This window comes from Oncorhynchus keta, unplaced genomic scaffold, assembly GCF_023373465.1.
Source record: "Oncorhynchus keta strain PuntledgeMale-10-30-2019 unplaced genomic scaffold, Oket_V2 Un_contig_4184_pilon_pilon, whole genome shotgun sequence".
Classification (NCBI taxonomy): domain Eukaryota; kingdom Metazoa; phylum Chordata; class Actinopteri; order Salmoniformes; family Salmonidae; genus Oncorhynchus; species Oncorhynchus keta.
The window spans coordinates 65,001-75,000 of record NW_026287633.1 but is presented as its reverse complement, the minus strand read 5'-3'; the positions used below and the strand labels follow the sequence as shown (position 1 = coordinate 75,000).

The following is a 10,000-nucleotide window of genomic DNA, read 5'->3' as shown; positions in this document are numbered from 1 at the left end:
GTAGCCCCCCTAGAGGAGCGCTGGTTAACAGAGACCTTTATATCCAGTAGCCCCCCTAGAGGAGCGCTGGTTAACAGAGACCTTTATATCCAGTAGCCCCCCTAGAGGAGCGCTGGTTAACAGAGACCTTTATATCCAGTAGCCCCCCTAGAGGAGCGCTGGTTAACAGAGACCTTTATATCCAGTAGCCCCCTCCAGGAGCACTGGTTAACAGAGACCTTTATATCCAGTAGCCCCCCCAGAGGAGCACTGGTTAACAGAGACCTTTATATCCAGTAGCCCCCCCCAGAGGAGCGCTGGTTAACAGAGACCTTTATATCCAGTAGCCCCCCTAGAGGAGCGCTGGTTAACAGAGACCTTTATATCCAGTAGCCCCCCTAGAGGAGCGCTGGTTAACAGAGACCTTTATATCCAGTAGCCCCCCCCCAGAGGAGCGCTGGTTAACAGAGACCTTTATATCCAGTAGCCCCCCTCCAGGAGCGCTGGTTAACAGAGACCTTTATATCCAGTAGCCCCCCCAGGAGCGCTGGTTAACAGAGACCTTTATATCCAGTAGCCCCCCTAGAGGAGCGCTGGTTAACAGAGACCTTTATATCCAGTAGCCCCCTCCAGGAGCGCTGGTTAACAGAGACCTTTATATCCAGTAGCCCCCCCTAGAGGAGCGCTGGTTAACAGAGACCTTTATATCCAGTAGCCCCCCTAGAGGAGCACTGGTTAACAGAGACCTTTATATCCAGTAGCCCCCCTCCAGGAGCGCTGGTTAACAGAGACCTTTATATCCAGTAGCCCCCTAGAGGAGCGCTGGTTAACAGAGACCTTTATATCCAGTAGCCCCCCTAGAGGAGCGCTGGTTAACAGAGACCTTTATATCCAGTAGCCCCCTAGAGGAGCACTGGTTAACAGAGACCTTTATATCCAGTAGCCCCCTAGAGGAGCGCTGGTTAACAGAGACCTTTATATCCAGTAGCCCCCCCTAGAGGAGCACTGGTTAACAGAGACCTTTATATCCAGTAGCCCCCTAGAGGAGCGCTGGTTAACAGAGACCTTTATATCCAGTAGCCCCCCTAGAGGAGCGCTGGTTAACAGAGACCTTTATATCCAGTAGCCCCCTAGAGGAGCGCTGGTTAACAGAGACCTTTATATCCAGTAGCCCCCCAGAGGAGCGCTGGTTAACAGAGACCTTTATATCCAGTAGCCCCCCTAGAGGAGCGCTGGTTAACAGAGACCTTTATATCCAGTAGCCCCCTAGAGGAGCGCTGGTTAACAGAGACCTTTATATCCAGTAGCCCCCCTAGAGGAGCGCTGGTTAACAGAGACCTTTATATCCAGTAGCCCCCTAGAGGAGCGCTGGTTAACAGAGACCTTTATATCCAGTAGCCCCCCTAGAGGAGCGCTGGTTAACAGAGACCTTTATATCCAGTAGCCCCCTAGAGGAGCGCTGGTTAACAGAGACCTTTATATCCAGTAGCCCCCCAGAGGAGCGCTGGTTAACAGAGACCTTTATATCCAGTAGCCCCCTAGAGGAGCGCTGGTTAACAGAGACCTTTATATCCAGTAGCCCCCCTAGAGGAGCGCTGGTTAACAGAGACCTTTATATCCAGTAGCCCCCCTAGAGGAGCGCTGGTTAACAGAGACCTTTATATCCAGTAGCCCCCCTAGAGGAGCGCTGGTTAACAGAGACCTTTATATCCAGTAGCCCCCTAGAGGAGCGCTGGTTAACAGAGACCTTTATATCCAGTAGCCCCCCCCCTAGAGGAGCGCTGGTTAACAGAGACCTTTATATCCAGTAGCCCCCCTAGAGGAGCGCTGGTTAACAGAGACCTTTATATCCAGTAGCCCCCTAGAGGAGCGCTGGTTAACAGAGACCTTTATATCCAGTAGCCCCCTAGAGGAGCGCTGGTTAACAGAGACCTTTATATCCAGTAGCCCCCCTAGAGGAGTGCTGGTTAACAGAGACCTTTATATCCAGTAGCCCCCCCTAGAGGAGCGCTGGTTAACAGAGACCTTTATATCCAGTAGCCCCCCTAGAGGAGCACTGGTTAACAGAGACCTTTATATCCAGTAGCCCCCCCCTAGAGGAGCGCTGGTTAACAGAGACCTTTATATCCAGTAGCCCCCTAGAGGAGCGCTGGTTAACAGAGACCTTTATATCCAGTAGCCCCCTAGAGGAGCGCTGGTTAACAGAGACCTTTATATCCAGTAGCCCCCTAGAGGAGCGCTGGTTAACAGAGACCTTTATATCCAGTAGCCCCCCTAGAGGAGCGCTGGTTAACAGAGACCTTTATATCCAGTAGCCCCCCCTAGAGGAGCGCTGGTTAACAGAGACCTTTATATCCAGTAGCCCCCTAGAGGAGCGCTGGTTAACAGAGACCTTTATATCCAGTAGCCCCCCTAGAGGAGCGCTGGTTAACAGAGACCTTTATATCCAGTAGCCCCCCCTAGTGGTTCGCTGGTTAACAGAGACCTTTACATCCAGTAGCCCCCCTAGAGGAGCGCTGGTTAACAGAGACCTTTATATCCAGTAGTCCCCCCCTAGAGGAGCGCTGGTTAACAGAGACCTTTATATCCAGTAGCCCCCCCTAGAGGAGCGCTGGTTAACAGAGACCTTTATATCCAGTAGCCCCCCTAGAGGAGTGCTGGTTAACAGAGACCTTTATATCCAGTAGCCCCCCCTAGAGGAGCGCTGGTTAACAGAGACCTTTATATCCAGTAGCCCCCCTAGAGGAGCGCTGGTTAACAGAGACCTTTATATCCAGCAGCCCCCCCCTAGAGGAGCGCTGGTTAACAGAGACCTTTATATCCAGTAGCCCCCCCCTAGAGGAGCGCTGGTTAACAGAGACCTTTATATCCAGTAGCCCCCCTAGAGGAGCGCTGGTTAACAGAGACCTTTATATCCAGTAGCCCCCTAGAGGAGCGCTGGTTAACAGAGACCTTTATATCCAGTAGCCCCCTAGAGGAGCGCTGGTTAACAGAGACCTTTATATCCAGTAGCCCCCCTAGAGGAGCGCTGGTTAACAGAGACCTTTATATCCAGTAGCCCCCCTAGAGGAGCGCTGGTTAACAGAGACCTTTATATCCAGTAGCCCCCCAGAGGAGCGCTGGTTAACAGAGACCTTTATATCCAGTAGCCCCCTAGAGGAGCGCTGGTTAACAGAGACCTTTATATCCAGTAGCCCCCCTAGAGGAGCGCTGGTTAACAGAGACCTTTATATCCAGTAGCCCCCCTAGAGGAGCGCTGGTTAACAGAGACCTTTATATCCAGTAGCCCCCCTAGAGGAGCGCTGGTTAACAGAGACCTTTATATCCAGTAGCCCCCTAGAGGAGCGCTGGTTAACAGAGACCTTTATATCCAGTAGCCCCCTAGAGGAGCGCTGGTTAACAGAGACCTTTATATCCAGTAGCCCCCTAGAGGAGCGCTGGTTAACAGAGACCTTTATATCCAGTAGCCCCCTAGAGGAGCGCTGGTTAACAGAGACCTTTATATCCAGTAGCCCCCCTAGAGGAGCGCTGGTTAACAGAGACCTTTATATCCAGTAGCCCCCCTAGAGGAGCGCTGGTTAACAGAGACCTTTATATCCAGTAGCCCCCTAGAGGAGCGCTGGTTAACAGAGACCTTTATATCCAGTAGCCCCCCTCTAGAGGAGCGCTGGTTAACAGAGACCTTTATATCCAGTAGCCCCCCCCTAGAGGAGCACTGGTTAACAGAGACCTTTATATCCAGTAGCCCCCCTAGAGGAGTGCTGGTTAACAGAGACCTTTATATCCAGTAGCCCCCCTAGAGGAGTGCTGGTTAACAGAGACCTTTATATCCAGTAGCCCCCCCTAGAGGAGCACTGGTTAACAGAGACCTTTATATCCAGCAGCCCCCCCCCTAGAGGAGCGCTGGTTAACAGAGACCTTTATATCCAGTAGCCCCCTAGAGGAGCGCTGGTTAACAGAGACCTTTATATCCAGTAGCCCCCTAGAGGAGCGCTGGTTAACAGAGACCTTTATATCCAGTAGCCCCCTAGAGGAGCGCTGGTTAACAGAGACCTTTATATCCAGTAGCCCCCCTAGAGGAGCGCTGGTTAACAGAGACCTTTATATCCAGTAGCCCCCCTAGAGGAGCGCTGGTTAACAGAGACCTTTATATCCAGTAGCCCCCCTAGAGGAGCGCTGGTTAACAGAGACCTTTATATCCAGTAGCCCCCTAGAGGAGCACGCTGGTTAACAGAGACCTTTATATCCAGTAGCCCCCTAGAGGAGCGCTGGTTAACAGAGACCTTTATATCCAGTAGCCCCCTAGAGGAGCGCTGGTTAACAGAGACCTTTATATCCAGTAGCCCCCTAGAGGAGCGCTGGTTAACAGAGACCTTTATATCCAGTAGCCCCCTAGAGGAGCGCTGGTTAACAGAGACCTTTATATCCAGTAGCCCCCTAGAGGAGCGCTGGTTAACAGAGACCTTTATATCCAGTAGCCCCCTAGAGGAGCCTGGTTAACAGAGACCTTTATATCCAGTAGCCCCCTAGAGGAGCGCTGGTTAACAGAGACCTTTATATCCAGTAGCCCCCTAGAGGAGCGCTGGTTAACAGAGACCTTTATATCCAGTAGCCCCCCTAGAGGAGCGCTGGTTAACAGAGACCTTTATATCCAGTAGCCCCCCTAGAGGAGCGCTGGTTAACAGAGACCTTTATATCCAGTAGCCCCCCCTAGAGGAGCGCTGGTTAACAGAGACCTTTATATCCAGTAGCCCCCTAGAGGAGCGCTGGTTAACAGAGACCTTTATATCCAGTAGCCCCCCTAGAGGAGCGCTGGTTAACAGAGACCTTTATATCCAGTAGCCCCCCCCTAGAGGAGCGCTGGTTAACAGAGACCTTTATATCCAGTAGCCCCCCCCTAGAGGAGCACTGGTTAACAGAGACCTTTATATCCAGTAGCCCCCCCCTAGAGGAGCACTGGTTAACAGAGACCTTTATATCCAGTAGCCCCCCTAGAGGAGCACTGGTTAACAGAGACCTTTATATCCAGTAGCCCCCTAGAGGAGCGCTGGTTAACAGAGACCTTTATATCCAGTAGCCCCCCTAGAGGAGCGCTGGTTAACAGAGACCTTTATATCCAGTAGCCCCCCTAGAGGAGCGCTGGTTAACAGAGACCTTTATATCCAGCAGCCCCCCCTAGAGGAGCGCTGGTTAACAGAGACCTTTATATCCAGTAGCCCCCCCTAGAGGAGCGCTGGTTAACAGAGACCTTTATATCCAGTAGCCCCCCTAGAGGAGCGCTGGTTAACAGAGACCTTTATATCCAGTAGCCCCCTAGAGGAGCACTGGTTAACAGAGACCTTTATATCCAGTAGCCCCCCAGAGGAGCACTGGTTAACAGAGACCTTTATATCCAGTAGCCCCCTAGAGGAGCGCTGGTTAACAGAGACCTTTATATCCAGTAGCCCCCTAGAGGAGCACTGGTTAACAGAGACCTTTATATCCAGTAGCCCCCTAGAGGAGCGCTGGTTAACAGAGACATATTAATTTAACAATGTGACATTTATTTAACCAGGTAAATTGACTGAGAACACGTTCTCATTTAGAGCAACGACCTGGGGAATAGTTACAGGGAAGAGGAGGAGGGGGATGAATGAGCCAATTGGAAGCTGGGGATGATTAGGTGACCGTGATGGTTTGAGGGCCAGATTGGGAATTTAGCCAGGACACCAGGGGTTAACACCCCTACTCTTACGATAAGTGCCATGGGATCTTTAATGACCTCAGAGAGTCAGGACACCCGTTTAACGTCCCCCTACACAGGGCAGTGTCCCCAATCACTGCCCTGGGGCATTGGGATATTTTTTTAGACCAGAGGAAAGAGTGCCTCCTACTGGCCCTCCAACACCACTTCCAGCAGCATCTGGTCTCCTATCCAGGGACTGACCCTGCTTAGCTTCAGAAGCAAGCCAGCAGTGGTATGCAGGGTGGTATGCTGCTGACCAGGACCAACCCTGCTTAGCTTCAGAAGCAAGCCAGCAGTGGTATGCAGGGTGGTATGCTGCTGACCAGGACCAACCCTGCTTAGCTTCAGAAGCAAGCCAGCAGTGGTATGCTGCTGGCAATACAGTGAGTGTATAGATTTTTAGTACGTGAGCCGTGTGGGAATCGAACCGACAACCCTTTTTTGCGTTGTTCTATACAACTAAAGTGTTCCATAAATGTGGTCTGTACCTTATCGTAGTACTTGATCTCATAGTCCAGTATGACGTTGGGCTGCTGTTCCACCTCCGTCCAGGAGAGGGCGATACTGTTGTCAGACGCCCAGTCCTTCCTCACCACGCCAACCAGAGAAGGACCTGCAGAGACACGTTCACAGGCCTGGGTCCAATACACTGTGTTGAAATACTCCCAAATACTCATCAGTGGTTTGGGACCAGGGGGAGAACGACTGCCGCCACTCAATTCAGAATACAGGATGCCCCCCCTCAGTAAATGAGAAACTGTCAATCTTCATGGTCAATATTATGTACAAATGTTGCTGTTTTTTAAAGACAATCCTGGTACCAATCGTTTCCTCTATTCCACCAGATGTATGTCAAATCGTTCACAGAAGAAGTTATGAGGATTATATAGTTGGTACTGGCAGCCTGCAGTACCCCGGTTGGCCTTCAAGTCTAGATAGTCAACGAGAGGGGGCAGCACTGAGCTAGTCTGCAACATCACTTCCTGGAGTAGATCAAACTGCGCATGTTAATGTCTACTTAATTCTCCTCCCATAAGACACCATCTTAGCTGACCTTAGCCAGCTATAACTGACTTCCTGACCTTAGCCAGCTATAACTGACTTCCTGACCTTAGCCAGCTATAACTGACTTCCTGACCTTAGCCAGCTATAACTGACTTCCTGACCTTAGCCAGCTATAACTGACTTCCTGACCTTAGCCAGATAAAACTGACTTCCTGACCTTAGCCAGCTATAACTGACTTCCTGACCTTAGCCAGCTATAACTGACTTCCTGACCGTAGCCAGCTATAACTGACTTCCTGACCTTAGCCAGCTATAACTGACTTCCTGACCGTAGCCAGCTATAACTGACTTCCTGACCTTAGCCAGCTATAACTGACTTCCTGACCTTAGCCAGCTATAACTGACTTCCTGACCGTAGCCAGCTATAACTGACTTCCTGACCTTAGCCAGCTATAACTGACTTCCTGACCATAGCCAGCTATAACTGACTTCCTGACCTTAGCCAGCTATAACTGACTTCCTGACCTTAGCCAGCTATAACTGACTTCCTGACCTTAGCCAGATAAAACTGACTTCCTGACCTTAGCCAGCTATAACTGACTTCCTGACCTTAGCCAGATAAAACTGACTTCCTGACCTTAGCCAGCTATAACTGACTTCCTGACCTTAGCCAGATAAAACTGACTTCCTGACCTTAGCCAGCTATAACTGACTTCCTGACCTTAGCCAGATAAAACTGACTTCCTGACCTTAGCCAGCTATAACTGACTTCCTGACCTTAGCCAGATAAAACTGACTTCCTGACCTTAGCCAGATAAAACTGACTTCCTGACCTTAGCCAGCTATAACTGACTTCCTGACCTTAGCCAGCTAAGGACCAATCTGGTCCTGTCAGTACTGTGTCTGGTGGGGGTGGGGGGGGTCAGCATGGTCTTGTCTGGGTGGGGTCAGCATGGTCCTGTCAGTACTGTGCCTGGGGGGGCCAGCATGGTCCTGTCAGTACTGTGTCGGGGGGTCAGCATGGTTCTGTCAGTACTGTGTCTGGTGGGTGGGTCAGCATGGTCCTATCAGTACTGGGTCGGGGGGTCAGCATGGTTCTGTCAGTACTGTGTCTGGGGGGGTCAGCATAGTCCTGTCAGTACTGTGTCTGGGGGGGGTCAGCATGGTCTTGTCAGTACTGTGTCTGGGGGGTCAGCATGGTCCTGTCTGGGGGGGTCAGCATGGTCCTGTCAGTACTGTGTCTGGGGGGTCAGCATGGTCCTGTCAGTACTGTGTCTGGGGGGGGGGTCAGCATGGTCCTGTCAGTACTGTGTCTGGGGGGTGGGTCAGCATGGTCCTGTCAGTACTGGGTCTGGGGGGGATCAGCATGGTCTTGTCAGTACTGTGTCTGGGGGGGGTCAGCATGGTCCTGTCTGGGGGGTCAGCATGGTCCTGTCAGTACTGTGTCTGGGGGTCAGCATGGTCCTGTCAGTACTGTGTCTGGGGGGTCAGCATGGTCCTGTCAGTACTGTGTCTGGGGGCAGCATGGTCCTGTCAGTACTGGGTCTGGGGGGGATCAGCATGGTCCTGTCAGCACTGGGTCTGGGGGTCAGCATGGTCCTGTCAGTACTGTGTCTGGGGGGATCAGCATGGTCCTGTCAGTACTGTGCCTGGGGGCAGCATGGTTCTCTCCTCTCCTCTCCTCTCCTCCCCTCCCCTCCCCTCCCCTCCCCTCTCCTCTCGTCTCCATCTGTGGTTTTATCCCCAACACATTAAGGGAGATTTGTTTCCTTGCTCACGCTCATCATTTGCAAATAGCATATTAATGCCTCATTAGGCTTTTAATTATGCTACATTTATGCAGACATCATTCCTAATTCATTTACCGTCCCCTGTCTGCAGCGTTCCCGGTCTAGTCTTGACAAGTTGGATTTGACTCCCTAGTTTAGATGTCTATCACACGTTGAAAATAACAATGGCAGAGTAAGCAGAGTAAGTAGAGTAAGTAGAGTAAGTAGAGTAAGTAGAGTAAGTAGAGTAAGCAGAGTAAGTAGAGTAAGTAGAGTAAGCAGAGTAAGTAGAGTAAGCAGAGTAAGTAGAGTAAGTAGAGTAAGTAGAGTAAGTAGAGTAAGCAGAGTAAGTAGAGTAAGTAGAGTAAGTAGAGTAAGTAGAGTAAGCAGAGTAAGTAGAGTAAGTAGAGTAAGTAGAGTAAGTAGAGTAAGCAGAGTAAGTAGAGTAAGTAGAGTAAGTAGAGTAAGTAGAGTAAGTAGAGTAAGTAGAGTAAGCAGAGTAAGTAGAGTAAGTAGAGTAAGTAGAGTAAGCAGAGTAAGTAGAGTAAGTAGAGTAAGTAGAGTAAGCAGAGTAAGCAGAGTAAGTAGAGTAAGTAGAGTAAGCAGAGTAAGTAGAGTAAGTAGAGTAAGCAGAGTAAGTAGAGTAAGTAGAGTAAGTAGAGTAAGTAGAGTAAGTAGAGTAAGCAGAGTAAGTAGAGTAAGTAGAGTAAGCAGAGTAAGTAGAGTAAGTAGAGTAAGCAGAGTAAGTAGAGTAAGTAGAGTAAGTAGAGTAAGCAGAGTAAGTAGAGTAAGCAGAGTAAGTAGAGTAAGTAGAGTAAGTAGAGTAAGCAGAGTAAGCAGAGTAAGTAGAGTAAGTAGAGTAAGCAGAGTAAGTAGAGTAAGCAGAGTAAGTAGAGTAAGTAGAGTAAGCAGAGTAAGTAGAGTAAGTAGAGTAAGTAGAGTAAGCAGAGTAAGTAGAGTAAGTAGAGTAAGTAGAGTAAGTAGAGTAAGTAGAGTAAGCAGAGTAAGTAGAGTAAGTAGAGTAAGTAGAGTAAGCAGAGTAAGTAGAGTAAGTAGAGTAAGTAGAGTAAGCAGAGTAAGTAGAGTAAGCAGAGTAAGTAGAGTAAGCAGAGTAAGTAGAGTAAGTAGAGTAAGCAGAGTAAGTAGAGTAAGTAGAGTAAGCAGAGTAAGTAGAGTAAGTAGAGTAAGTAGAGTAAGCAGAGTAAGTAGAGTACAGTAGAGTAAGCAGAGTAAGTAGAGTAAGTAGAGTAAGCAGAGTAAGTAGAGTAAGTAGAGTAAGTAGAGTAAGTAGAGTAAGTAGAGTAAGTAGAGTAAGCAGAGTAAGTAGAGTAAGTAGAGCAAGTAGAGTAAGTAGAGTAAGCAGAGTAAGTAGAGTAAGTAGAGTAAGTAGAGTAAGTAGAGTAAGCAGAGTAAGCAGAGTAAGTAGAGTAAGTAGAGTAAGTAGATTACATTGGAATGAAAAGAGAAATTCATCAAGTTTATCAAAAAGTTGCATTTTCACCGGTGACAGGAAACAGGAAGT

At 49.4% G+C, this 10,000-nt stretch overlaps 1 pseudogene; it reads right to left on the bottom strand.

Moving 5' to 3' along the window:
- The window catches only part of LOC127924518 (ephrin type-A receptor 6-like), an 84,969-nt pseudogene that overhangs the window by 10,138 nt on the left and 64,831 nt on the right, over positions 1-10,000 (bottom strand).